At 58.1% G+C, this 22,377-nt stretch overlaps 1 protein-coding gene across 1 annotated transcript in view; it reads left to right on the top strand.

Annotated features, from left to right (window-relative positions):
• Nucleotides 1–22,377, top strand: part of RXRA (retinoid X receptor alpha) — a 117,558-nt gene that overhangs the window by 23,676 nt on the left and 71,505 nt on the right. The window lies entirely within an intron of this gene.

Here is a 22,377-nt window from a genome sequence, read left to right as displayed (position 1 = left end):
GCCCGCAGCATCCCCTGCGAGTCCACCGCGGTGGGGGGGGTTGGCTCAGGGGCTTCCCTGGCTTGGGGGTTGGAGGGATTAAAATCTTATCCCTTGGGAAAAAAGACGGCATTCTGCTGGTTGTGAGCTGGGAAGTTTCCACTGACGTCCCTGCGGTTCTGGGGAAGGGAGGAGTTTGTTCCTGCTCCTCCATTGCCCCAGCTCCACTGGGAAGAGCTGGCCGGGTGCTCCCCCACCCAGCATCACCCGTGCTCCGGGTAGGATCCCATGGGAGCTTCCCCTGGTCCTGCTTGTGCCGTGGCTGCCCTTTGGGTTGGAGTGGGCTTGGTGAGGCGCTGGGCTCTGCAGAGGGTGCTGAGCCCTTTGCGGGATGGACGTGCCAGCCCAAAGGCACCTATTCCCGGAGCAGGAGGCGATGGCTGGGAAGCGGAGGGGAGAGATGGATGTCTGATTTGAAAACGAGCCGCCGCGTTCTCCTCTGCGCCTCTCCCAGCAGGGCCTGTTTCGTGACACCCCCTTGCTTTTACGCCGATCCAACGAACCAGCCATTAACGTAATTTCCAGCCAGCGTGGGCTTCTGGTCCCCTCTGCAGCTGCTCCATCGCCGCGCTTGAGGCAGCACCGCGCTGGCAGAAACAGCCGCGAGCGGAGAGGAGGCACAGGGAAATCCGGCCTTCCGCTAGCGGCAGGCTTGAGGAGCGGGGAGGAGGACAGTAATTAGGTTTGTGGTTAAGCGCCTCATCCGTTGGGACCTCTTCGCTGAGAGGAGATGGCTGTACTTGTGCCAAAAATCAGCTGTCACCGTGCCGGGGCGTTAAATCTGCTCCGGTCCGTCTCTGCAGGATGGGAGCATCCCTGCAGCCGTGGTCCTCCCTGCAGCCCGGGAGGGATGCTCGGGATGTGCCAGGGTTGCACCGACTCCGCTAGCTCGCTGCTAACCCTTTGAAAGCATCGGGGCTGAGCCGACAGAGCGGAGAGGAAAAAGTCTCTCTGCTGCTCAGACCTCCCGGCCGGCTAATAATAACCTTCCTCCGGGCTGCCGGGAGCGTTCATTCATGAATGTTTGCAAAGCGCCTTCGCGTCGCGGAGACAGGCACCGCGCGCGTGGGCTTGCACCCCGGGAACCCAGCCGTCACCCACTCGGGGAGCGTGACCCGTGGGGTCGGCACCCACCGAATCGTGGGGGGCCGAACCCCGTGGGGCTGCAGCGGCCGTGGGGCTGAGCCTGCCCGCTGCGGGCAGCTCTGCCCGGGGTCGTGCTGGATCCCACCGCCATCCTGCCCGAACCACGCGCAGAGCTCGCTTGTGGGCGAGAGCGGGGGAAGAAGGGGCAGGTGCGTGGCAGGTTTTTGCTGTAAATAGCCTAAAAAAAGCAGCTTTTATGAAGAAATACATTAGCTGTCATCTGCTGTCTTAGCCAAGCTACTGCAGCCTCTTAAAAACTGTTTGTTTTCATCCCTGACATTAATGCAAGGTCTAAAATAAGAGCTGCAATTTCCAGACACTTTTGCTATTAGTGATAGGCAGGAGTTAACCATTCAAGCTTAAATTAATTGTGCTGTGGTGTGTTGTTTTTTTTTTTTTTTTTAATTGATGCATAATGTATGATGAGAAAAAGTGAAAAAATAATTAAAGTCTGAAGAGCGCTGCATGGATTCATTCATTATGAAATCTGGGTCAGCAGCCGGAGAAGGAAAACAAGGAGGGGGGGCTGCTGGAGTGGAAAAACAGGACTTCAGAAGCGCTGCAGGCATTGGAGGAATTCGAGAAAGGCCCTTTTCAGGCAGCCTGGGAAATCCAAAGTTGCATTGCGGCTGCCCCCCGAGGAGGAGCGTGCCTCGTGGGGACGTAGCGGGGCTCCGCACCTCGCTTGCGAGGGGATTCCCTCTCCCGTCTCCGCTCGTGGCTTCTCTTCCAGACGTAGGGGTGGGGGCAGGCACTGCCATGCTGAGCCGGCAGATCTGCGCAGAGGTGACCGAGGGGAGAGCCCGGAGAAGCGGGAAGGGCTGTGCTGGGCGTTTGCAAAGCTGGGGCTCAACAGCAGCGTGTTTCCAAAAGGCTCCGCTTGCCGCAAACATCCGTGTGCCACGAGCATCCCTGTGCCACGAGCATCCTTGTGCCACGAGCATCCTCGTGCCGCGAGCATCCCTGTGCCACGAGCATCCGTGTGCCACGAGCATCCTTGTGCCACGAGCATCCCTGTGCCACGAGCATCCTCGTGCCATGAGCATCCCCGAGCCATGAGCTGGTGCGCCTGGGAGCTTTCTGCTCCTGGTGTGTTGAGCGCCTGGCAAGGCTCACGGGCAGGCAGCCGGGTTTTGTGGACAGGCAGAAATGGGATCGTGGCCGTGCCCGGCTCGGTGCCTGCTTTGCTCACTGGACCATGCCAAGGGGCAGGCAGCTTGCAGGCACCCTGTCTGTGCTAACCAGCCGTGCATGCACCCAGAAACCCCCCTTTTTATGCAGCAGCATGCATGTCTCCAAGCAGAAGAGTTTGGAGAGTCGCAGCGACGGGTTTGCAAACAGCGGTGGGGATCAGAGCGCGGACACGGTGCGTGGAGGTGGTGGGAGGCATGGGCTCTGCTCGCCCTCCTGCGCGGCCACGGGCAAGTCGCTCGGTTTTCGGTCCTTGTCTATGACACAGCTAATTGAATTGCGAAGAGTGTGGTTGAAATTTGGAGTCTTCCCCATTGGCAGGAAGTGCAGAGGTTTCAAACCGTGCTTTTGTCCCTATTTAGGAGAAAAATACAGTACTTTTGGAATTTAATCGCAAAATGGAAATTCCCCTCCTTCCTCTTGCTCCGTCCACAGGAAATAAGGTCCAAATTGATCGGACTTTACAAACAATCAGCGTTCATCCTTGGGAAATACTTCCATCATAGAAGCATTCATCCTTGAGAAATAATTTTCTGACCCAGTCAGATTAAGTGCTCTTCAGAGCAAGGACTCTCCATTCCAGTCCCCAGCAGAATGGAGATGTGGTCCCACTGGGAGCTTTTGGGCTTTCCCTTCAAGTAAATATTAATTCTAGCAGTGATAGGAGAACCTTCCTCTTGTTTTACCCCACTAAATAGCCACATAAGCGTAGAGGCGTGCACCACAAACCCGGATTCACGCGCACACGCAGCTATTCCTGGGGAAGCCCTCTGGTCTCGCTCATGCACACGCACGTTTTTATCTTTCTCCAAAGATACATTTCCTGCTCTCTCGCAGATCTACTTGTATCATGTGGAGACCATAAATAAATTGATGTCGAATTTAGATGCTTGTGTTGTAGCAGCGAGGATGATATAATCTTGCGCGCAGCAGACATGGCAGAATGGGATGGGTTTAAGGATGGATATAAATGTGTATTGATCGCCCGGCTGCTGCGCTGCATACGGATCTGCCTTTCCCTCCCAATGAACTTCCCGGGGCAGATCCAGCTTTGTCCAAGGGCTGCGACGGTTGCACGAGCCGGAGGATCTGTCCCTGCGGAGCAGAGCAGCAGGTTGGAGCTGGTGGGGTCCCTCCAGGGTCCGGATCAGTGGGGCTGCCCGCGGCACGCGTTGCTGTGTCCAGGGATGCACCGTGCTGGGGGCTGCCGCCGTTTGCTTTTGGGGTCCTCCTTCCCCGGGTAGCGGCATCGCCGGCTGTTTTGCTTTCTTTTGAGGTATCTGATTTCTCTCCTGCTCCCCTCCTGCAAAGGCCGGCCTGATTTATTTCCAGGCTACGCAAAAGGGATGCTTTGGGGCGGGGAGTGCTGGGAAGAAACGGTTAAACCGGAGATGCCAGGATGTTTTCCCACACGGTGAATGGTGGGGGAACACAGAACACGTATTGAATTGGAGGGAAGTAATAACGCTTCTAATTTTCCTGTGTGATTTAATAAAAATGTAAATTGACTTCGGGTGGATGACTCACTATGGAGGGTGGTGTCGATCAAGATTAATTGGTGGCTGTGCGAAACCAGTTGGGCTTTGTTCCTTCCCCTCGAAGGCAACTGGAATGGCTCTGCAGTGATGGCGAGGCGGTGGCCCGGCCCCGGGGCTGCCAGATACCCCTGCCAGATACCCCTGCCAGATATACCCCTGCCAGATACCCCTGCCAGATACCTGCTGAGCCCCTTAGCCCGTTTGGCCCCAGCGTTTTGGGGCAGGGCATGGGGGAGTGTTGGGTGGGCAAAGCCTTGTGGCTTCACCCAGTGTCGGTGGACGTGTCCCACCAGGGACCCCAAGCCCTGGCAGCGGGGTCCCAGCGGGGAGGCAGGTCTCTGCGCAGGACTTGCTGCCGCAGGAGCTTGGGGCAGGATTTGGCCCTGTAGCAGGAGGGGCTTCCATCTCGCCAGGGCGAGCGAAAGCGTGCCAGGACGCTGCACTCTGACCCAGGTTCAGCTCTGGACACTAATGGATTACAAATAACAATAATAAATTACAGGAGATGGGATAATCTACCTACTGTAATGTTGTATTACCATGACTGTTAGTTATATATTAATGTATAATTGTATTACATTAGCTACATATGCATAAACCTCATGCTTCAGGGCCGCAGCCAGCCTTTAACTCTCTGTGGTTCGCGAAGAAACTTCAACCGGGGCTGGTTATCCCACGCACCACCACCGGCATCAGCAGCACCCTCTGCTAAGGCATCTCCCATGTTTTTGCAGCCCGGTGCTGCCGACGAAACCATCGCTGCTGCCTCGTGCCGTGCTGCCCAGCCCTCATGGGGGTACCTATATCCCCATCTCCCCGAAACACGGATGGAGAGATGCGGTCCTGAGAGCAGGACCAGGAATGCAAAGGGTGCCGAGCATGAGGGATCTGTACATTTTGCAACGGCAGGTCAGGGAGAAGGGGAAAATAAAGTCCCCGGCAGCCCCCTTTCATCCCTGGCCCCGTTTAGCTTCGGCTTCACACCTGAGTGGCATGAGGGAGGTCTGTGGCGTGCGGTGCCATGATTGCTCCCCAGCAGATACTTGGCGTGACCAAGACCCAGTTCTGTCGAAAGTAATGAAGTGCGAGCCCTTCCCTTCAGTTATTTTTAATGCGCTGAACCCTGCGACGGTTCTGCTCGGGCTCTGGTAAATCTGAGCGAGCTGCCTTTTGTTTGCAGAGCCTCCCCCCGCACTGACGGATTGCTCGTCTCGTGGTAAATTACTCGTTAGGTTGTGTGGCTGGATGGACTCTGCTGAGTGTGGTTTTGGGCTCTCCCCGGTCTGATTAGCATGGGTGCAGATGCTTTCCCCGATGCTGTGATTGGGATCGAGGGTTTGGTGCTTGTGCTGGGGCTGAAGGACGGGGCAGCCGGGGACAAGGGGCTTCATCCCGCCGGGATGGGTTTCCAGCTGAGGAGGATGGTCCGGGGGCTCTGTCCCTGCCCTGCCCAGGGACAGCCTGGCTTTTAACAGCTCCAGCCCCACTCGCTCTGCTTTTCCTGAGGCCACTGACATGCTCTTCGCTGGTCCCATCCTCTAACGAGCGGTGCCTGTGGGCTGCCAGCCTGTGGGATGGGCAGTGTGGCATCGGGAGGGATGGGAGACGGGAATATCTGCCCTGTTCCCCTTCCCGTCCCAGCACAGCCCTCCCCGTCATCCTGCCCTTAATTTTTGATCCCTCTCTCCGCTCTTCTTCCGAGAGCGCGAGAAGCAGAGGCAGGAAACGCAGCCTGCTGCCAGATGGCTAGAAATGTAGCATCTGTAATACTTTATCAGAAGAAATTACAGCCGAATCGCTCTCCCTGATTAAACAGCCTGTCCAGATCCTCTGCGAGCCAGCTGGACAGTCTCACCCTCTCATGACAGGAGGGGAAGCGATGGGAGCTGGGGACATGGGGCGGAGGGTGGCAGAGGGATGCTCGGATGGCGAAGGGCTTGGACCGAACCCTCCTGCAGCGGGGTGTGCATCCCTTGGGCATGCTGTCACCTCCCTGGGCACGTCCTCTGTGGTGCCAGCTCCTGCCCTTCACTTTCCCGTGGGGATCCATGGGGTATGGAGGTAAGCATCCCTCCCGTGGAGAGCAAGGGAGAAGGAGGAGCGGAGGAGTTGCCGTTGCCCCTCTCTTGGTGGTTTTCCAAATTTTTTGCCTTTAAAAAACTAACACAGCGATGCCAGGCCACCCTGCGGGCTTGTGACGTTGGGTTTTTGGAAGTTGTTGTGCAAATGCAGAGTGTGAGGGGCACCACGGGCACCCACGGCCGGGTGTAGCATCAGCCCCTGCCTCCCCGCTCACCTGGCCCCGGCTCCCCCGCAGCCGGGGGGTGCCGTAAAAGCGCCTGCAAAAAGGAGACGGGCAGCGGTGTTTGGCAAGAAGAGAAACTGAGGCAGGGTGGTGGGCCGCCTCTAAGATCTGAAAGGTCATCTGAAAAGCTAGTGAGAGGCAGATCCCAGAGTTTAAGCCTCTGAGCAACCTGTCCTCTGGCTCACCCTGCCCTCGCGCTTGTACTGAGCACAGTGGCCAAAGCACGGTGCTACCGGTTTCAATGGACTTGGCGTACGGATGACTTTTCTATGAGTTCACTCTGTCTGGCTGGTGAAATGCAGGCGTGGACTAATGCCACTAATTTCCACTAATGCTGGTGGAAAATCTTGCTGGCATGAGCAGGGACTAGTTTCCCAGGCTGCTGCGTGCAGGGGGCGAGCGGCCGTGCGGGGTGGGGGAGAGGGGGACACGCTGCCTTGCAGAGGAATTTGCATCCAGGCATATAAAGCTGTTTTCTTCCCTCATTTGCTGCCCCAGTACTTGAAGTGGTGACCAGATTTTTTCCTAAATGGAAAACAGGAGGAATCTGTGCTCTTAAATGCGTGGAATTAGCTGTAGGCTGTAGGAGGTTTGTGTATGAAACACCTTAAATAGCAGGAGGGAGGTGTTGGGCATCTGTGTGTGAGAGGGGGAGATCCGGCATCTGAACATGGCCTGACGCGGGATGCTTTTGGCCGGTGCCTGAAGCCGTGCTGCATCCCCATGCCCCATCCCTATGCCTCCCCATCAAGCCTATAGGGACCCAGCCAGCCGGCGCTGGCACCCACTGCAAGCACGGACGTGCTCAGCCCCGGTCATCCCTCTGCCCTTGGTGGAGAAGAAATGCTTGGCCCAAGAAAGGCACCAAAAAAGCACATTTTCCACTCAAATCCAGTGGGGTTTAGGCGAAAGGATGCAGATGTAGCAGTGACTTGAGTGGGGCTTGGGATCTCTCAGTCTCCCGGGGCTCGATGCAGCTCCCGGGTCTTGGGAAGGGTTGCAGCCGTGGGGTCCTGCATGGAGGAGGATGGAGAAGCAGCTTCCCTGGGTGGCGAAGCCTTCCTCCCGCAGCAGCCTCGCGGGGGACGGGGCTGGAGGAGGGGAACCGTACACCTGGAGAAACATTACCCCTTTCCTTGCCCGTAAATATTTCACGAGCAGATTAAAAATTTAAGCCAAAATGAGCCCTGCCATCAGAAGAAACCGGCTTGGTTTCAAGTTCTGTTTAAGTATTTTTCTTTATAATGTAGCTGTGTCATTTAGAAAATGACATTGCTATTTAAAATGCTGTTCCGTAGCCCTCTTTAATTAAGGCAGCGATATAATACCAATCTGCTCTCATTAATGAATTTTTAACAATCAAAATGAGAGCTGAATGACGCACAGTTGGATTTTCAGCGCGGGTGTTTTCTCCCAGAGCCTCCGACAGCGGAGTTAAAGGAGCAGCGGCTGGTGCGGGAGGAAGGCTGCTCTTCCTCGGGCGGCCTCGGCACCGGGCTGAGTGGCCGGAGAAGCATCTCGGATGCTGCGTGGTGGCTCATTGAAGGGCTTCAGCCCTCCGCTGGCGTCTGAGAGCCATCCTGGAGGGAGAAGGTCCTTCTAAGGCTGATGGGTGGCTTTATGTGACCTGCGTGGGAGCACCGTGAAAAAACAAAGACACATGCCAAAGTCTTGCAGAAGCCTGAGCTTGATCAGAGTTCACTCCTCCTCCGTTGCTGCTGGGCAGTCCCGAGCAGAAACGCAGCTGAAACGAGGGATGCGAATGTGGTCGTGAGCCCAGAGGCCGCCTTGCATCCTGCCTGGTGCAGCGTGTCCTTGCTGCTCGGACTCGCCCGGCATCCTTGGAGCATCCCCGGCCCGGTTTCCCCCGGAGATCCTGCAATGTCGCCGTTTTGCTGCGGCAGCAAAGCGTGCGATGCAGTGTGGCTTTCCGACCCCAAATAAATACCTAATTGCTGCCTTCTTTCCCTCGAAGTGTTTTTTTTTTGTTTTGACAAGGCAGGGCAGATTAAAAGATGCTCCTGCACCAGGGCGCGTGCTAATTGTCTCCCATTGTTTGAGCAGGAAGCCTTTTTTCCGCGGTGGTTATTATCTGGGATTGCTGGAGGAGCTCTCTCCCCTCTGGTTCTTCCTTCGAGGAGGCAAAACAAAAACAGGAATTTCTTTGAATAATAAAAAAATTAGCCAGGCGTGAAAAGCTTAAGTGCAATCATTTCCGTGGCCTGTTTTGATTTGAATTGATATGATTTGTTTGCTCTCTTATCCTTCCTCACCCTTTCCTCTTTGACACCCACTCTTTGCCCTGTCCTTTCCCTGACGAACAAATTTGGTAGTTTAGGAGAAGTGAGTGCATCGTGCAGCATCCCTGGTGTACCTGCTGTTGGAGCGGGGTGGCTGCAGCATCTGTCCCACGCTCCAGCCCAGCAGCCGAGCGGATCCAGCCCTGGCTGGGCTGGGGTGCTGGTGCAATGGGGATTTCTGCAAGTCCCTTCCTTCTCCCGGTGTCCCCCTTCTCGCTGAGGGTCCGGTGATGCTCCTGGGGACTGCACAGCCTTGGACCCAGAGGAGCCACACATATGGCAAAGTTTGGTTTATGATAGTGTCGAAAGTTTTGCTTTAAAATAGTTTAGTGGCCAGCTGAAGTGAACAGCCCGGAGGGGCTGGGGCTCCCCCCATCCCCCTTGCCCGTGAGAGTCGGGTGAGTGGGTTGAGGTTTCCTGGCTGGGTTTTTGTTGCCATAGGGAAGAGAACTGAAGCCTGGAAACCATCTTGTGGGTGAAGGGAGGAAGTGTAAATGTCTAGGAAAACAGACAGAAAATAGCAGCGGCAGCAGCACGCCGTGGTCCAAGCCCCGGCGTGAGTCGGTGCAAATCCTCCCAGCAGATGGGAAAGGCTGTCGGGGTCGTGTTTGCCCTTCCTGGCATACGTGTGCCCTGGCACCGCTGGCACGCCGGGCTGCCGGCCAGCACGGGCAGCGGCCGCAGCCCTGGGGAGCGGGGCAGCTGTCCTGAGAGCTCCTGCTCCGTTCCCTTCTTGCAGGGCTGGGAGGGACAAGAATGTATTCATAGCAAAAAAAAAAGGAAAAAAAAAAAAAAAAAGGGAATATATTCTCTGATGATTTCAAGAAGAGGAGAGAGAAGCAAAGGCGGCTTTGAGCTTTTGCCCAGGAATAGCCAGAGATCTGCTTGGAGCCTTACATCCCACTGTCGATAATTTTGGAGCTGAATCATCTGCATTTTTGCTGCTCCTGAGAGAGCGTCAGGAATAAGCATCCCCAGAGTGTCAGAGGCGCATTTTTGAGTGTTGACAATGGACCTGATTAAGAAAAACATCCCAAATGACATCGAATGTCAACATCCTTGAAGTCTGGACTCTTGTTGCTCATTTCCAGTTCAGACACCTCTTAGGGATGTGCGTGGCCGTGTTTTTGCAGACAGACGGGAGAGATGAGTTAGATGAGCGTGTTCCTCCTTGCTCACCTGTGTGCAAACGCGCTGTGATCTCCATGCTCAGCCGGAGCGGGCAGCGGCACAGATGGACTCCGGTGCGGGGACGTGTCTGTGAGCCGTGCAGGGCTGCAGGTTGGGGTCCCCCCTTTTGCGGGGTCCCCCTGGCAGGCACAGCCGAGCACCATAGGGGGGAACCGGCTTCTCCTCGGTCCTTGTGTGCCTCGAGCCCAGGGGTTGACTTGGCATCACCCTAAATGCCAGGACATTTGGTTTCCATGCTGCACCTTGCACGTCCCGTGGGATGCAGCAGCGGTGGTGGTGGGGGATGCGCATCTGATTAAAGCCCATGTGCAAATTGCTGAGGGAGAGGAGGTTGGGATGGTGCCGTCTGGGGGGGGTCTCTGCTTTAGCCTGTGAGTGGGCTTGGCCCCGATGATGCCCCGGGACTGTGTTGGGGGGCCGGGGAGGGCTCGGATGGGTGCTGACCCGGGTTCAGCACAGCTCGGGGAGCAGGTGGAGCGTGCGGCCGGCTGCATCGCCAGCCCCTCTGGCCACCATCAGCCCTGCTCAGGTGTTTGGTCAGTTTGACCCCGAGCCAGCACGGGGGGGGGGGTCAGGCGACGGTCACCCCAACCGTGGCCTCGCAGGACCGTTACCCCCACGGCCCCCCCGCTGCCGCCACCGCCGCGGCGAGGGGCAGGTGAACCCAGCTGGGGCTTTCCCCGCGGCGGCTGTTTCGAAGAAGCCATCAGAGCCGGTTAATGTAAGCTTGTGCACAAGCCAGCCCGGTGCTCGGGGTGCCGGGGTCCCACCTGCCCGGCGGCACCCATCGCTGCCCGGCTGAGCACCCCGCCTGGAGATGGGGCAACGCGGGGCCGGCTTAACCCGTCCTTCGCCGGGGCGGTGATAACCGGGCACCGGGGCTGCTGCGTGCGTGCTTTGGGGATGGCGCAGCCCCGCGAGTGCTTCGTGAGTCATCGCTTGTAGGAAAGACGAAGCAGGAGGAGAGGGGGGGATAGCCGTTGCTGCTCCTCGGGGAGCTGAGCTGATGCAAGGCTGGCCGGCGCTGCAAAAAGCAGAGCCCTGGCTGCTCCCCAACAGGCGTGGGGGAACAGATTTCTCCGAGAGAGAGAAATGCCTTTTGTCACCCAGCCTGGTATCAGGCATTCGCTATAGGGCCTCCTCTGTCGCATCGGGGACTTCCAAAGCGGCTTCGCGGTCTGTTATCGCTCCTGACCTGCAGCGAGGGGCTGCGTGCGGCTCTGGGGCCGGGAGCTGCTGAGCGTTCTGCTGCTGGATGTGGGGAAGGGAGTGAAAATTAAAGCAGGGGGATCTGTGAGAACGCAAGTTGCTTCTTAAGGGGACCCTGGAGGAAAGCTCCCGGGGCTCTCCTGCGTCGCTGGGGCTCTGCGGCACACAGCCCGCTGGCCGGGGAGCGGGACTGGTGTCCCCAAGGTGCCACCACCAGCCCTCCTGGGTAGACACAAAACTCTCTGCTTTGTCGCCTGTTTGTAAGCCAGGCTGCCAGGTCATTTCCCATGTCGCGGGACACACCAGCTCGTCGCCGAGATCGTCGCTGGGTTTGCACCGGGGCGTGGGAACTTCCTAGTGCCAGGGATTTCGGGGGGCTACGGCATTGCTGTAGGGACCGAGGCAGCGCTCCCCGACTGAGCCGGCACACTGCCTGCCCCATTTGCGTGCCCCACACCAATCTGTTTTGTCCTTCTCTCCCCTGTGACGTGAAGACAACTCTCCTATCTGGAAAGTCCCTTTCTTCCCTCTCAGGCTTATTTACTGTCCCTGCAGCTCTCGCCGTGCAAGCGCCAGCGGCACTTGGGGATCTTGGAAGGACCTTGCTCGGCCAGAGGAGCGAGAAGGAGCCGTGCCCCGCTGCAGCCGGGCTGTCCTGCTGCTCTCCATCCCTCTACCCTGCGTCTGAGCCGGGTGGTCAGTCTGTCCCTTGGTGCAGCCACCCTGGTGCTCGGGCTGCCATTGTCCTGCACCGACACGCCAGCTCCCCCTCCATCCTCTCACACCTGCTCTCTCCCAGCCAACGAGTTTCATTAACGTACTAATTAGGGTGCCTGCGCCATGTCCTTGGGAAGGCGGCTTGGCTTCTCGGTGCTAATGGAGCTGCTGTCACAACAAACGCCGCGCCACACGTACTGCCGGTGCACCGAGCCTGGTCGGCCGCTGCAGGGCTTCAGCCGGGCAGGACCAGTATCCCCAGCACTCTCCTGCCCGCCCCATGGTACGGGAGCTGCTCCCGGCAGCATCCTCTGTCCCCGTCCCCCATGTCCCCGGGGGAACGGAGCAGGGCCAGCGCTGCCTCGCTGCGTGGTCCTGACTGCAACCCACCCGGCAGGACAGACACCGCGCTCCTGCCTTCGCTCCTCGTCCGTGGGTAGAGCTAAGGGGTGGATTTTAATATATTTTATTTAATATATTTTATATTATTTAATATATTTTAATAGTAAATCTGCTGGTAAGTGGTGCTTTGGAAGGTCAGACACGGTTTGTGAAGGCTGGCTGGATTCAGTGAATAGTTTGATCTCCCAAAAGAGGACTGCAGTATTTTTAATACTTCTTCCTTTTCTGATCGACCTTCCCCTTCAAAATACCATTTTCCTTGTAAAAATAGACCTGCGCTGGCCAAACAACCCCCAGATGAGACACAGCGCTTGCTTTGAGCTCGGAAGAAGCATTGCAGCTGGACAACAAAAACATTTTTCCTGCTTCTTTGGACAATTGAAAAACCTGGAGGTTTGGGGCTTTGCTTTAACTCCGTCGTTTCCATATGCTTGCCTTTCCCAGCCCCTCTTTGCCGCCGGCGGAAAGCCAGGAAGCAAGGACCCAGCTCCGGGAAGCGCCAGGCAGGATTGCCGTTTGCCTGCATGGTGCTTTCTGTGTCTGAGCAGCATGTTCCCGTGTTGTCACGAAACAGAAGACAGGATAATTAAATTGCCCTTTTCCCAGCAAAATGTTACCGTCTCCGCGCCGCGGTGGGCCTGGCTGTGGCCCGTTGCCAGTCGCACATGCCTCGCTGCTGATGGAAGGTGTGAAAAGCGCTGGGGAGGAGACCGGGGTGGTGATTAGGAGGGTTTAGATGGATATTCGTCATCCCTCGGAAGGAGAGGCACAGCCGGTTGCGGGAGCCGGAGGCGGGGGATGCCGCGGAGGGGTCTGGGGTGCCCCCGCCGGTAATTCCCATCCTTTAAGCTGCCTGAGAGCAGCAGGGGCTGCTCAAGGGCTCCGGGTGCGGATAATCGAGATATTCTTGTCGTTAAGCTTCTCAAGTGTTGCAGGTCTTAAAAAGGGCTCCGGCTGTCGAGTCCGTCCACCGCCGGGTTGGAGGGGGCTGGGGCTGTCGGGGCGTTATCGGGGCTGTCGTGATATTATCGGGGCTGGGGGCAGTGGGGCTGGCTGAACGGCGGCTTCCCCCTGGCAGCAAGAAGAGGCTCAGGAAAAGATGCCCGTGGGTGCGTGGGATGGATGGGTGCAGCTTTGGCGGCTGCTGGCACCCTCCGACAGCGGAGCGGCTGGCAGGGAAACGCTCCCAGCGCTGGGGATCCAGCCCAGCACGGCGGCTGCGCGGCCCCTCGGGAGCAGCGGGACCCGTCGCCTTGTCCCGTGGCTGCCTGGCTCTCCTGCCAGCCCTGGTCCCCTTCTGGGATGGCGCGATGCTCGCTCCCTGGTGCAGGATAGGGCTAATTAATGAAACGGCCGTAACAAGCTGGTGGCGACCTCATGTAAAGGCAGGATGTATTTATGCTGTTTGTCACCCTTCCTTGTCTGCTTTCTTCTCTCCTTTCCTCCTCCTCCAGCCACTGCCACCCCAGGTTCTCAGATCCATCAGTGTTATTGCTTTGCCTTCAGCTGTAACCCTGCTAGTTGACTTCCAAGAGCTGGCTCTCCCCGGCCGTTGTCACCCCTTCCCTCCCCTCCCCTGAAATATTAACGCCACAAATCACAAGCGACAGCCGCTCGGCTGGAGCCCCCGTCGCTCACACGCCGGCCGGGAGGAGGTGTCGGAGGGGGCATGGGACACGCGGTGGGTTTGTGCTTCTCCTCAGGGGCTGTGTTCTGCTCCCAGGTCAGAGGGGAGAGGGTGAACCCCCCCATTTACAGATGGGGAAGGGGAAGGGCAGAACATCAAGGCTGGAGCTTACGGTGCCCAGCTTGCCCGGGATGCGGGCTCCTTCCCGTCCCTCGTGTCCCACTCCCGTGTCCCTGGATGTGTGGTTTTCCTCTCCCTCGTCCAGCCAGGTCCTGCTTGGATCACGGCCTCTCCTTCTCTGCAAACCCCACGGCTGCCGTGCAAACCTTGAGTTGGGAAGGAGTCGTGCTCCCCTGGGAATGTGCGTCCACCCCAGCCTTCGCCGTGCGGGGACAGCGGTGAGGAACCGAGGCAGTGAATTTGCATCGCTCCTCTTGTCTTTGGTAGACGACGAGGTCGCTCACGTGAGGACAAGCTAGGAACAGCAGATGTAAAGGAGATTACGGGCGGCTTTTCTGCACGCGCGTGTGCACGCACGCGGCCAGGCGGCAGGGTTGCAGACCTCAAGGCGTGCGTGAGCGTTGCACCTTCTCGGTACAGACTGCAGGCAGAAACAAGGGGCAAAGCAGATGAGAGACGCGGGCACGGTGCTGGCCTGTCCGCAGCTGGTCAGGGAGCAGCACCGAGGGGCATGGCCCTTCTCCTCGCCGGGCTCTGCAGTGCCGGCTCATGCTAAGGGGGGTGGCTGCAGCCGCCCAGGCGTGGGTTTTGCAGTGGGGAGGAAAGGGCAGTGCTGTAGCATGGGTCGGTCTTTGGCAATTGTTCGGCCCTGGTAAGGTCCCTCCGTGCCTCAGTTTCCCCCAGCAGTGAAACAGGAATGGGATGGGAGGACTGGCTGGAAGGGTCACCGCATGTGCTAGGTGCATCTCCGTGCGCTGAACCATCCCGAATCACACCCCGCTGTAGCAAAAAGCATCCCTGTTCCTCCCGTTGTACCGGGAGCTTGCCAGAGCCCCACGCTTTCCCTGGAGAGAGGTGAGAGAGCAGATGACGACCAACCTCTTTGGCTTTCACGGTGGAAATGCCGGCAGGGAAGGGGAGCATTGGGACCTGGAGGTGCCGGCAGCGCTGCTCAGGGTAAACACAGCCATGGGTTTGCTTTTCTCTCGTGTTCCCCCAACGATGCATTTACAAGGTTTATCTGAGCTCTGCTCAACCAAACCCCCAGGACAGACTTTGGGAAGGGATGCCCTGGCGCAGGCAGGGCCGGCAGAGCGGGCACACGGCGGTCGCTGCTGCCCGCGGGGCGGCCGGCTCCGCTGCCGGAGACGACCTTCCCTCTCCGCTGACCTTCATGCCCATCAGCATCAGCTTTACTGCCTTTCGACATCTCGGGATGCCGGCGGTGGCAGCGGCTGGGGCGCGAGGCTGGGCTGCCGTTCCCGCGGGAAAACGGGGGGCTCGGCCGGCGTGAGGGGTTTTACGGGCAGAGCCGGAGGGAGGTGGGGTGGGTGCGCTCGGCTGTATAATTCAAGGACTTCGGCTCGCTAACAGAGGTTAAAAGGGGAGTGGTGTGATCTGTTGGGAAAATCATTAATGGTAACCTCTGCCGGTGGCACTGCTCATTAGCCTCCCCCTCGCCCCACCGCCCTCGCCCACCCACCCGCTGCCCCAAGCGGAGGGAGAATGTCACCGGGGCAGCCGTTCCCGGTGGCCTGTCCCTTAAGGAAATAAAGATGTGACTGTTGTGGAAAATACGTCCGGGTTGGGCATCCCCGGAGCAGCTGGGGACGTCTCGGAGGTGGGTGCTGCTCGCCCTGGGGGAGGCTGCCGCTGCGCCTTGCAGCGATGGGGAGCAGGGCGCTGGATCCGTGCACGGGGCAGGTTGTAGGTGCCAATGTGAAGATCCCTGGATGCACGGGGTGGGAAGGGCAGGAGCGGCCGGCAGGAGCTGGTCCCTGTTCCCAAGCTGCTTCCCAGGGTCTCCCTGCCGGCTTGGTCGCAGCTCTCCAAAGGGCTCCTGGGAGATGTTTTGGTGTTACCGACTGCGGTGAAAGCTGCAGCCCCTGCGTGGCCACCGAGGGGCCGTTTTGGGAGACAACGGGGGGATTTGCCTTCTTTAGCCTATTCCATCTTGACTTTCTGCCACGACGGGGGACAGGCTGGGCATCGCCTGGGTGGGAAGCACCGCAGAAATGCCCGTCCTCTCAGAGCATGCAGGAGACCCCTCAGCCGTCACCCAGGCATCACCGGAGGGGTTTTGGACTGGAGAACCACCAGCTGCTCTTCTGGAAGGACCCCAAAGCATCCCTTGAGCTGAAGTGTGCCCCAGCCTCTTCATGGTCCCTTGAGCCATCCCATTCCTGCAGATGCCTGGGGAATATTAGCAATGCCGTAAGGAAACGGGTGGCAAAACAGCAACGCCGAGGTTTCCCCAGTGCTGCACCCAAGGCGTGTGGTGTGTTCGTGCCTTTCCGCGCACTGCCTGAAGCGACACTGCCTTTTTTTGGAAATACTTAATATACCAAGCTGCTGGACTGATGGATGCCTGAATTCCCCGTCGGCTGGATTACAAACGGGAATAGCTGTCAGCCCATTTGGGATACCCCAGTTTCCATGGGCTGCCAACATGGAGGCATTTGCAGGGCTCCCGGTTGAACTCGTTGGTGCTTTGTCACTGCGGTCTCTGCCCCGTGTCGCCCGTGCCTGCGCCAGCCCCGTTTATGCCCCGTGTGCCAGCTGAGCCGAACCCCTGAGTGATGCTCCAAGAAACCCTCCCGATTCCTTGTGGTTGCTCTTCTCTTGGGTCTGCTCCAAAGCCCGTCAACGGCCCTGGAAGCCATTCTCAGATGGCTCTGTCTGAGAAAAGAAAGTGTTGAGATACCACAGGAAATGCTGTTTTTCCAAGATATCTGCCTTAACCAGAAATGGGACCCCCCCTCGCCCCGATTTTGGATGAAAGGCCAGTTTTCTCATCCTGGGCTTCAGCTCTCTGAAGTTCCTTTCACCCAGGAGCCAGCCAGAGTTTGGGCACTAAGCGGGTGCAAGTGGCCCCGACGGAGCAGCTCGGCACGGCCGTGGGTGCCACCGTGCCTGCGCCCCGGCGCCGGCACCCTCCTGGAGCACCGGAGGAAAAAATGGGGTGAAATTCTGCCAGCTGAAACCTTGGCTTGGACACCTGTGCGCCGGCTGCAGCAGCCTCGTCGGGTCCCCGGGAGGCACAAAGAGGCAGATTTTGGCTACTGGGGACCAGTTACACCCTGGTGTGCTGGGGAGAATGTGCGCGGTGGCTGTCCTGGTGAACGTGGCAGCCAGCTCGGGGTACACTGGGGGCCCCCCCACTTGTTCGCTGCAGCCAGGCCAGGGCTTCGTTTTGCAAAACCGACTGTGATTCTTGGTTTTTTTGCACATGAGTGCTGATGTTGTGGGCCATGGCTGACTCGGAGGCAAATTTCCTGACTTTGGCCTCGTCTCTGGCTTCGGGTCCTTTTTTTCGCTCACGGCAAACATCCGTTTTATCCCGCTGCAAGTCCATTATCGCCAGCTTAACTGGACTCCCGTCAGGACCGGCTGTGCAAACACATCGGCGGCGGGGGAAGCGGCTCTGTGCTGCAGATCCCTGCTGGGAGCAGCGGCTCTGCGGATGCTTCGTGCTCCTGCCCAGCGGCTTCCCAGGCTCTCTGGGGCAGCTCGGCGTGCTGGGGAGTGTTACCCCCCTTGCACAAGGCACCCCAAATAGCTCTGCATTTTATTCTACCGAAGACGAATGTATGTCATGTTATGCGATGTGCGTGCAGAGGTATAATATAGATATTTATATCCATTGCATAATAGATGCTCAGTGATAGACTTTATGGTGCCAGGGGAGTCATTGGGTGGTCTGCACCCCGGCTCGCTGGGTGACAGGGTGGTGGAGGACCATAAAGCCACTTGCTGGCGTGGCTCGGTGGGCTGCTGCTGGTGAGCCGCCCGGTGCCGTGACCCGGTGAGGTTTGGGATGGCCGCTGCACCGCTGGTGGGAATGGGGCAGCCGGAGCGGTGGGATGGGGTGGGCTCACTGGAGGGGCTGGGTACGTTGTCCCAGGTTGCCCAGCAGTTACGGGATGTCTGTCTGGAAGTTGGGGGTTTGCTGAAGCTGTGTACCCCATTGTCCTCTGCTCCCCACCCACCCTCTTTGGGTTCCCCCCCTCCGAGTGATGGTCCATGGGGATTTCTGCAGCGATCCCCTCATTGCTCCCTCCCTCCCTTGTTGAAGCAGCACCCTTTCCAAAACCTGTCTTACGGTAGTACCTGCAGCTCCTCGCTGAGCAGCCCGGGAGCTGAGAGATGGGCATGCAAGTGGGTGCCTCCCGTATCACCTTGCTCAGGGTGAGTCCTATATCACCCTGCGTGGCATGAGTCCTATATCATCACCCTGCACGGGGTGAGTCCTATATCATCACCCTGCATGGGATGCCTCCTCTACAGCACTTAGAGAGGGAGCTGCAGCGGGACGGGATGAGATGGGTGCCTGTCTATGCCCGGTGTGGAGCAGGGACTGCTCCCTGCTGCTTTTGGCCTCAGCTCCTCTGTTGGCCACCGGCAGCGGGGTTTGCAAACGGGACTACGTCAGCTTCAGCGCCGCTCGGGGAGGAAGAGGTGTCAAGGCGAGTCAGGCAGCGCAGGCAGGGACCAGCGGCAGCGACCGCCCTGCCCACCGCCCCGCTCGCCTGCCGGGTGCTGTGCAGAATACCTGGCGAGGGGACCGAGGCCTCCCCCTTCGAGAAGGAGGAAAAAATAATAATCTCAAAGCCAAGAAACTCGGAGCTGCTGGGAGCGTATTTATCACGGTGAAGAAAAAGGCTCTGTTCCCTGCCTCTCCGCAGCGGCTGTTTATCACACACACAAGGGTATGGAGAAAATGTTCCATTTGTTGGGTACAGCCGTCAACCCACACAGCGTATAAATTAAGGGCTTTTACATGCAGAGTTCCCGAAATAAAACACACACACACACACACACACACAAAAGAGAGAGGAGTTTTGTATCGGCCCCGGCGCGCTGCCTCTCCCTGGCTGTCCCTGTGCCCCGGCCCCGGCCGGCCCTGGCTCCCGTTCAGGAATTCCACATTATCTCCGACCGTTTCCAGCTTCCTCAGCAGGGAACAGCTCTGCTTCTGTCTTCCTGCAGCCACATCTGGAAAGTGTTACGCCAGGGTGTCAGCCGTCAGAGCCGGGCGGCTGGCATGTGCTTCCCCCCCCCAGCGTGCTCGCTCCCGCCGCCCTGCCTGCCGTCCTGCCTGCCGCTGCCTTCAAGCTTTGAGCTGCCTTCCCCGGAGGGCTGCGGGGCTGAGTTTTATCTGCCTCGCCTTTTCGGGGAGTTTTGAGGGAGCTTTTGTAGCTGCGGTGAGGATGGCGGGGAGAGATGGTTCCAGGGACCCCCAGGGGTTGATCTCTGCAGGCAGGAGCTGCTGCGGGCAGGGATGCTCTGCTGTGGTCCTCGGCTCTGCTGCCTGCTGGGAGGCAGGGGCGAGAGATGCCATGTCAATCCTCCTCTTCGCACGCTTTGTGGGGACTCCCTGACGGCTCAGGGGAGTTTTTGGCTCCTGGCCCTCGTTTCTGGGCTGGGAAAACCTGCATCCCTGGGCTTGCAAGGCGGTGGGATGCGGTGCTGCGTCTGCTAAATGCTGGGGGTTAAAGAAGGGAGCTTGGGGCGGTGAAACCTGCGCGATTCCTCCGGTGCTGCTGGAAGGTGTCTGGGGAGGTGCTCCCTGCGCTGAGAGCTGTGGCTGTGCTTGCTCATAATGACTGTGCATTTATCTCCCTGGGATTTCTTCATACGCAAGGGGGTACCCGGGATGTAAAGGCATTTGGCTGTCAGCATCTCAGTCCCCCAGGGGAAATCCCCGCTGCGCGTGGGGGGCACGTGGAGGTGCTCAGCCAGATGATTGCGGCGGGGGAGATGAAAAGGAAAGAGCACCCTGCAGCATCCCGGTATTTTTGGGTTCCCTTCTTGGTGCAGCGTGTTCCTTGTGGCACCCCGGTCCCTCGCTGCAGGTGTGATGGGTGACACTGCGCAGAGGGAGGGAGCTTTGCAGAAAGCAGGTGGTTTGGGGACTGATGTGCCCTTCAGAGCAAAGGACATGGAGAAAGCTGGCGTCTTGTTTTTAAAACGGGGCTAATGACAGTGACCTGGAAGCAGGCTTGCATGCCTTAATGATCAGCGTGTGCAATACACACGAGGGACTTTGGCAGGGAGGGATGGTGGAAGTGGTTAAATGTGCCCTAACTTACCATCAACGGGAATCAGAGAGGGCTCCCTGCGGTTGACTTTTGGCTTTTTTTCTTTTTTTTTTTTTTTCTCTTGCTTTTAAACTGGCAGTCCTACCATTATGGGATTTTAAAATTAAAGAAAAAGAAAAAAAAAAAGAAAAAGAAAACAGGCCTTGGTTTTATAGACCCTACAGATGCATCCGGCACCAAACTGATCCCAGATGCAGCTCCACTGTCAATAGTGTTACACGAGGGATCAATCCCCTTCATTGTTTTATGTGGCCTCTACAGCATCATCAGCTAATTAAAGCTAATGGGTCCCAGAGCAGCACTGACAGCATCTGATCCTATCAGCCCATGCAGCCGTTTTAGCTTGACGGGCCACTCTGGAGCCGGATCCTGCACTCCAGACCCTGGCGAAAGCCTGTATTGACTTGGGGGATCAGGCTACAGATCAATGGGAGCTGTTGTTAAACAAACATTGCCGGATTAATGTCAGCTCCGCAGGGGGAGGAGGTCGATGGCTGCTAATTCGAAAGGGGTGGGAGGGAGGAAGGGGACGCGGTGACAGCGGTGACAAGGGATGGAGGGGGAGAGGCGAGGCTGTTAAAACGGTCCCCGTGTCGGCGGCAGTGTCTGAGTGTTTCCCAATCTCAGATTTATCGTCACCCTGGGTGGGAGGCTGTGCTGGAGAGGAGCCCGGCGATGTCCCCAAGGGCAGTCGAGATGCCTAAATCCCTTTGCCGTGTGCCTCGAGGTGGCCTTGGGCTGTCCCCAGGGTGGACAGGGACCCCCATGTCCTTTCTGCACGCTGGCCTCGGTGTGAGCATCTGCCCCGTTGCAGCAGAGCACTAAATCTCGGGTTCCTGCTTTCCCTTTTCTTGTGGCCCCCGTTGTCCTTTGGCTGGGGCTCGGGGGTGCCCAAGGATGCGGGTTGGGAAGGTTTCCATTCCCATAGTCAAACCACTCTGTGCTGCAGCTGGTCTGTTTTGGACTTTTCTCTTTTTCCCTCTTTTTCCCCCCGTTTCTATGTAGCCAGGGAGGGTGAGATGGGATGGGGAGCACGGCCGGTGAATCCATCACTTGGTCCCGTACCACCACGGAGCAGGCAGGACGAGGAAACTCTCTTTTCGAGAGTATTTTAAAAATCTATCCCACCATTACTCTGGGATGAACTATCACAGCAGGTGGCTCTTGTTTTCTTGCAGAATTGGGCAGTGCATTGCTCGGCAGGCACACGGCCCCTTCCCCGTCCTCTCCGAAAAGCGGGTCGAGCTGCCGCCGGCCCACGGGGACACGGGGCTGGCTGGTTCTGTGCTCCCAGCGTATCCCCGTGAAATTGGGCAAGAAACCTGGGTCAGGAGCAGCAAGGGAACCCTGGAGTCCCAGCCCTCCTGCCGAATGAGGGTCCTGGTACCTACTTGGCAAGTTAATGGGCAAATACAGCCCCATTGGTTTAACCAGGGACCTTGGGCTCTGCCCAGAGACTCGATGAAAATCGAATGGCCTAAAATTAACTTTTCTCCTGCTTGTCCCAGACTGGCAGAGTCTGGCCGGGGCAATCCTCAGGGTTTTGTAACCTGTTAGTATCTCTCTGGCTCCTTTTGCAGTCCCAACCCCAGCCGGTGGCACTGGGAGACAACGTCCAGCCTGGTGAAAGGGAGAACCAGGGGAGAGGGGCAGGCTCCCGGCACATCCCTGCCCCATAAAGCAAGTTGATAATTAAATCCTGCAGCTTTTATGTGAATTCCAGGGCATTTTCCTTGGGCTGGAGCCATGTGCGGTGTGCACCCCGCCCTCCCTCACCTCTCCCTTTGGCTTTCTGCAGCTTAATTTTTTCTTGCTTTGGCATTGTTGGGTGAACGCGATGCTCCAGGGAGCAAAGAGCTGCAACGGCTCGTTGCGGGGTTGCAGCCCCGCTCCATGCAGCTCTCTCCTCATCTCCGGGGCCTCATCCAGCACCAGTGTCACCCTGCAGCCCCACTCCGGGCTGCTTTCCTATTGCACAGAGCCTGCACACACCAGGCTGGCTCTGGCACTGCCCCGGCCGCTGCCAGCCCGGGCTCGTTGGGAGGAAAGACCGGTCAGCCGTGCCAACCTCTGCGTCCGCTCCGGCGAGGCTCTTCTCTCCTGCGGCAGCATGGGATGAAGCCGTCGGATCCCCCCTCGCCAGGGCTGGAGGCTGGGTTCACACAGGTCGCTGCTGGGGGAACCAGCACCATCTGCAGCTATTTCTGGCTTTCCCAATTCTTACAAATCTGGGGCCGCGTTGGGGCGCAGAGCTCAGCCCCGTATTTAAACCAGAGGTGTTCTTGCAAGTCCCGGGACTTTAGGACGGAGTTGGCTGCACCTGCCCTGGTGCCTCGTGCTGCCCCATCTTCCTCCGTGCCTTCCTCCATGAGGTGCACGAGCGGGCTGCCCTGGCCTGGCTCTCCTGGGTGAGTTTCTCTTAGAGATGGAC

The sequence above is a fragment of the Harpia harpyja genome, chromosome 19 (assembly GCF_026419915.1).
Source record: "Harpia harpyja isolate bHarHar1 chromosome 19, bHarHar1 primary haplotype, whole genome shotgun sequence".
Taxonomy (NCBI): Eukaryota; Metazoa; Chordata; class Aves; order Accipitriformes; family Accipitridae; genus Harpia; species Harpia harpyja.
The sequence above is the reverse complement of the archived record's forward strand: the minus strand, read 5'-3'. Positions and strand labels throughout refer to the sequence as shown.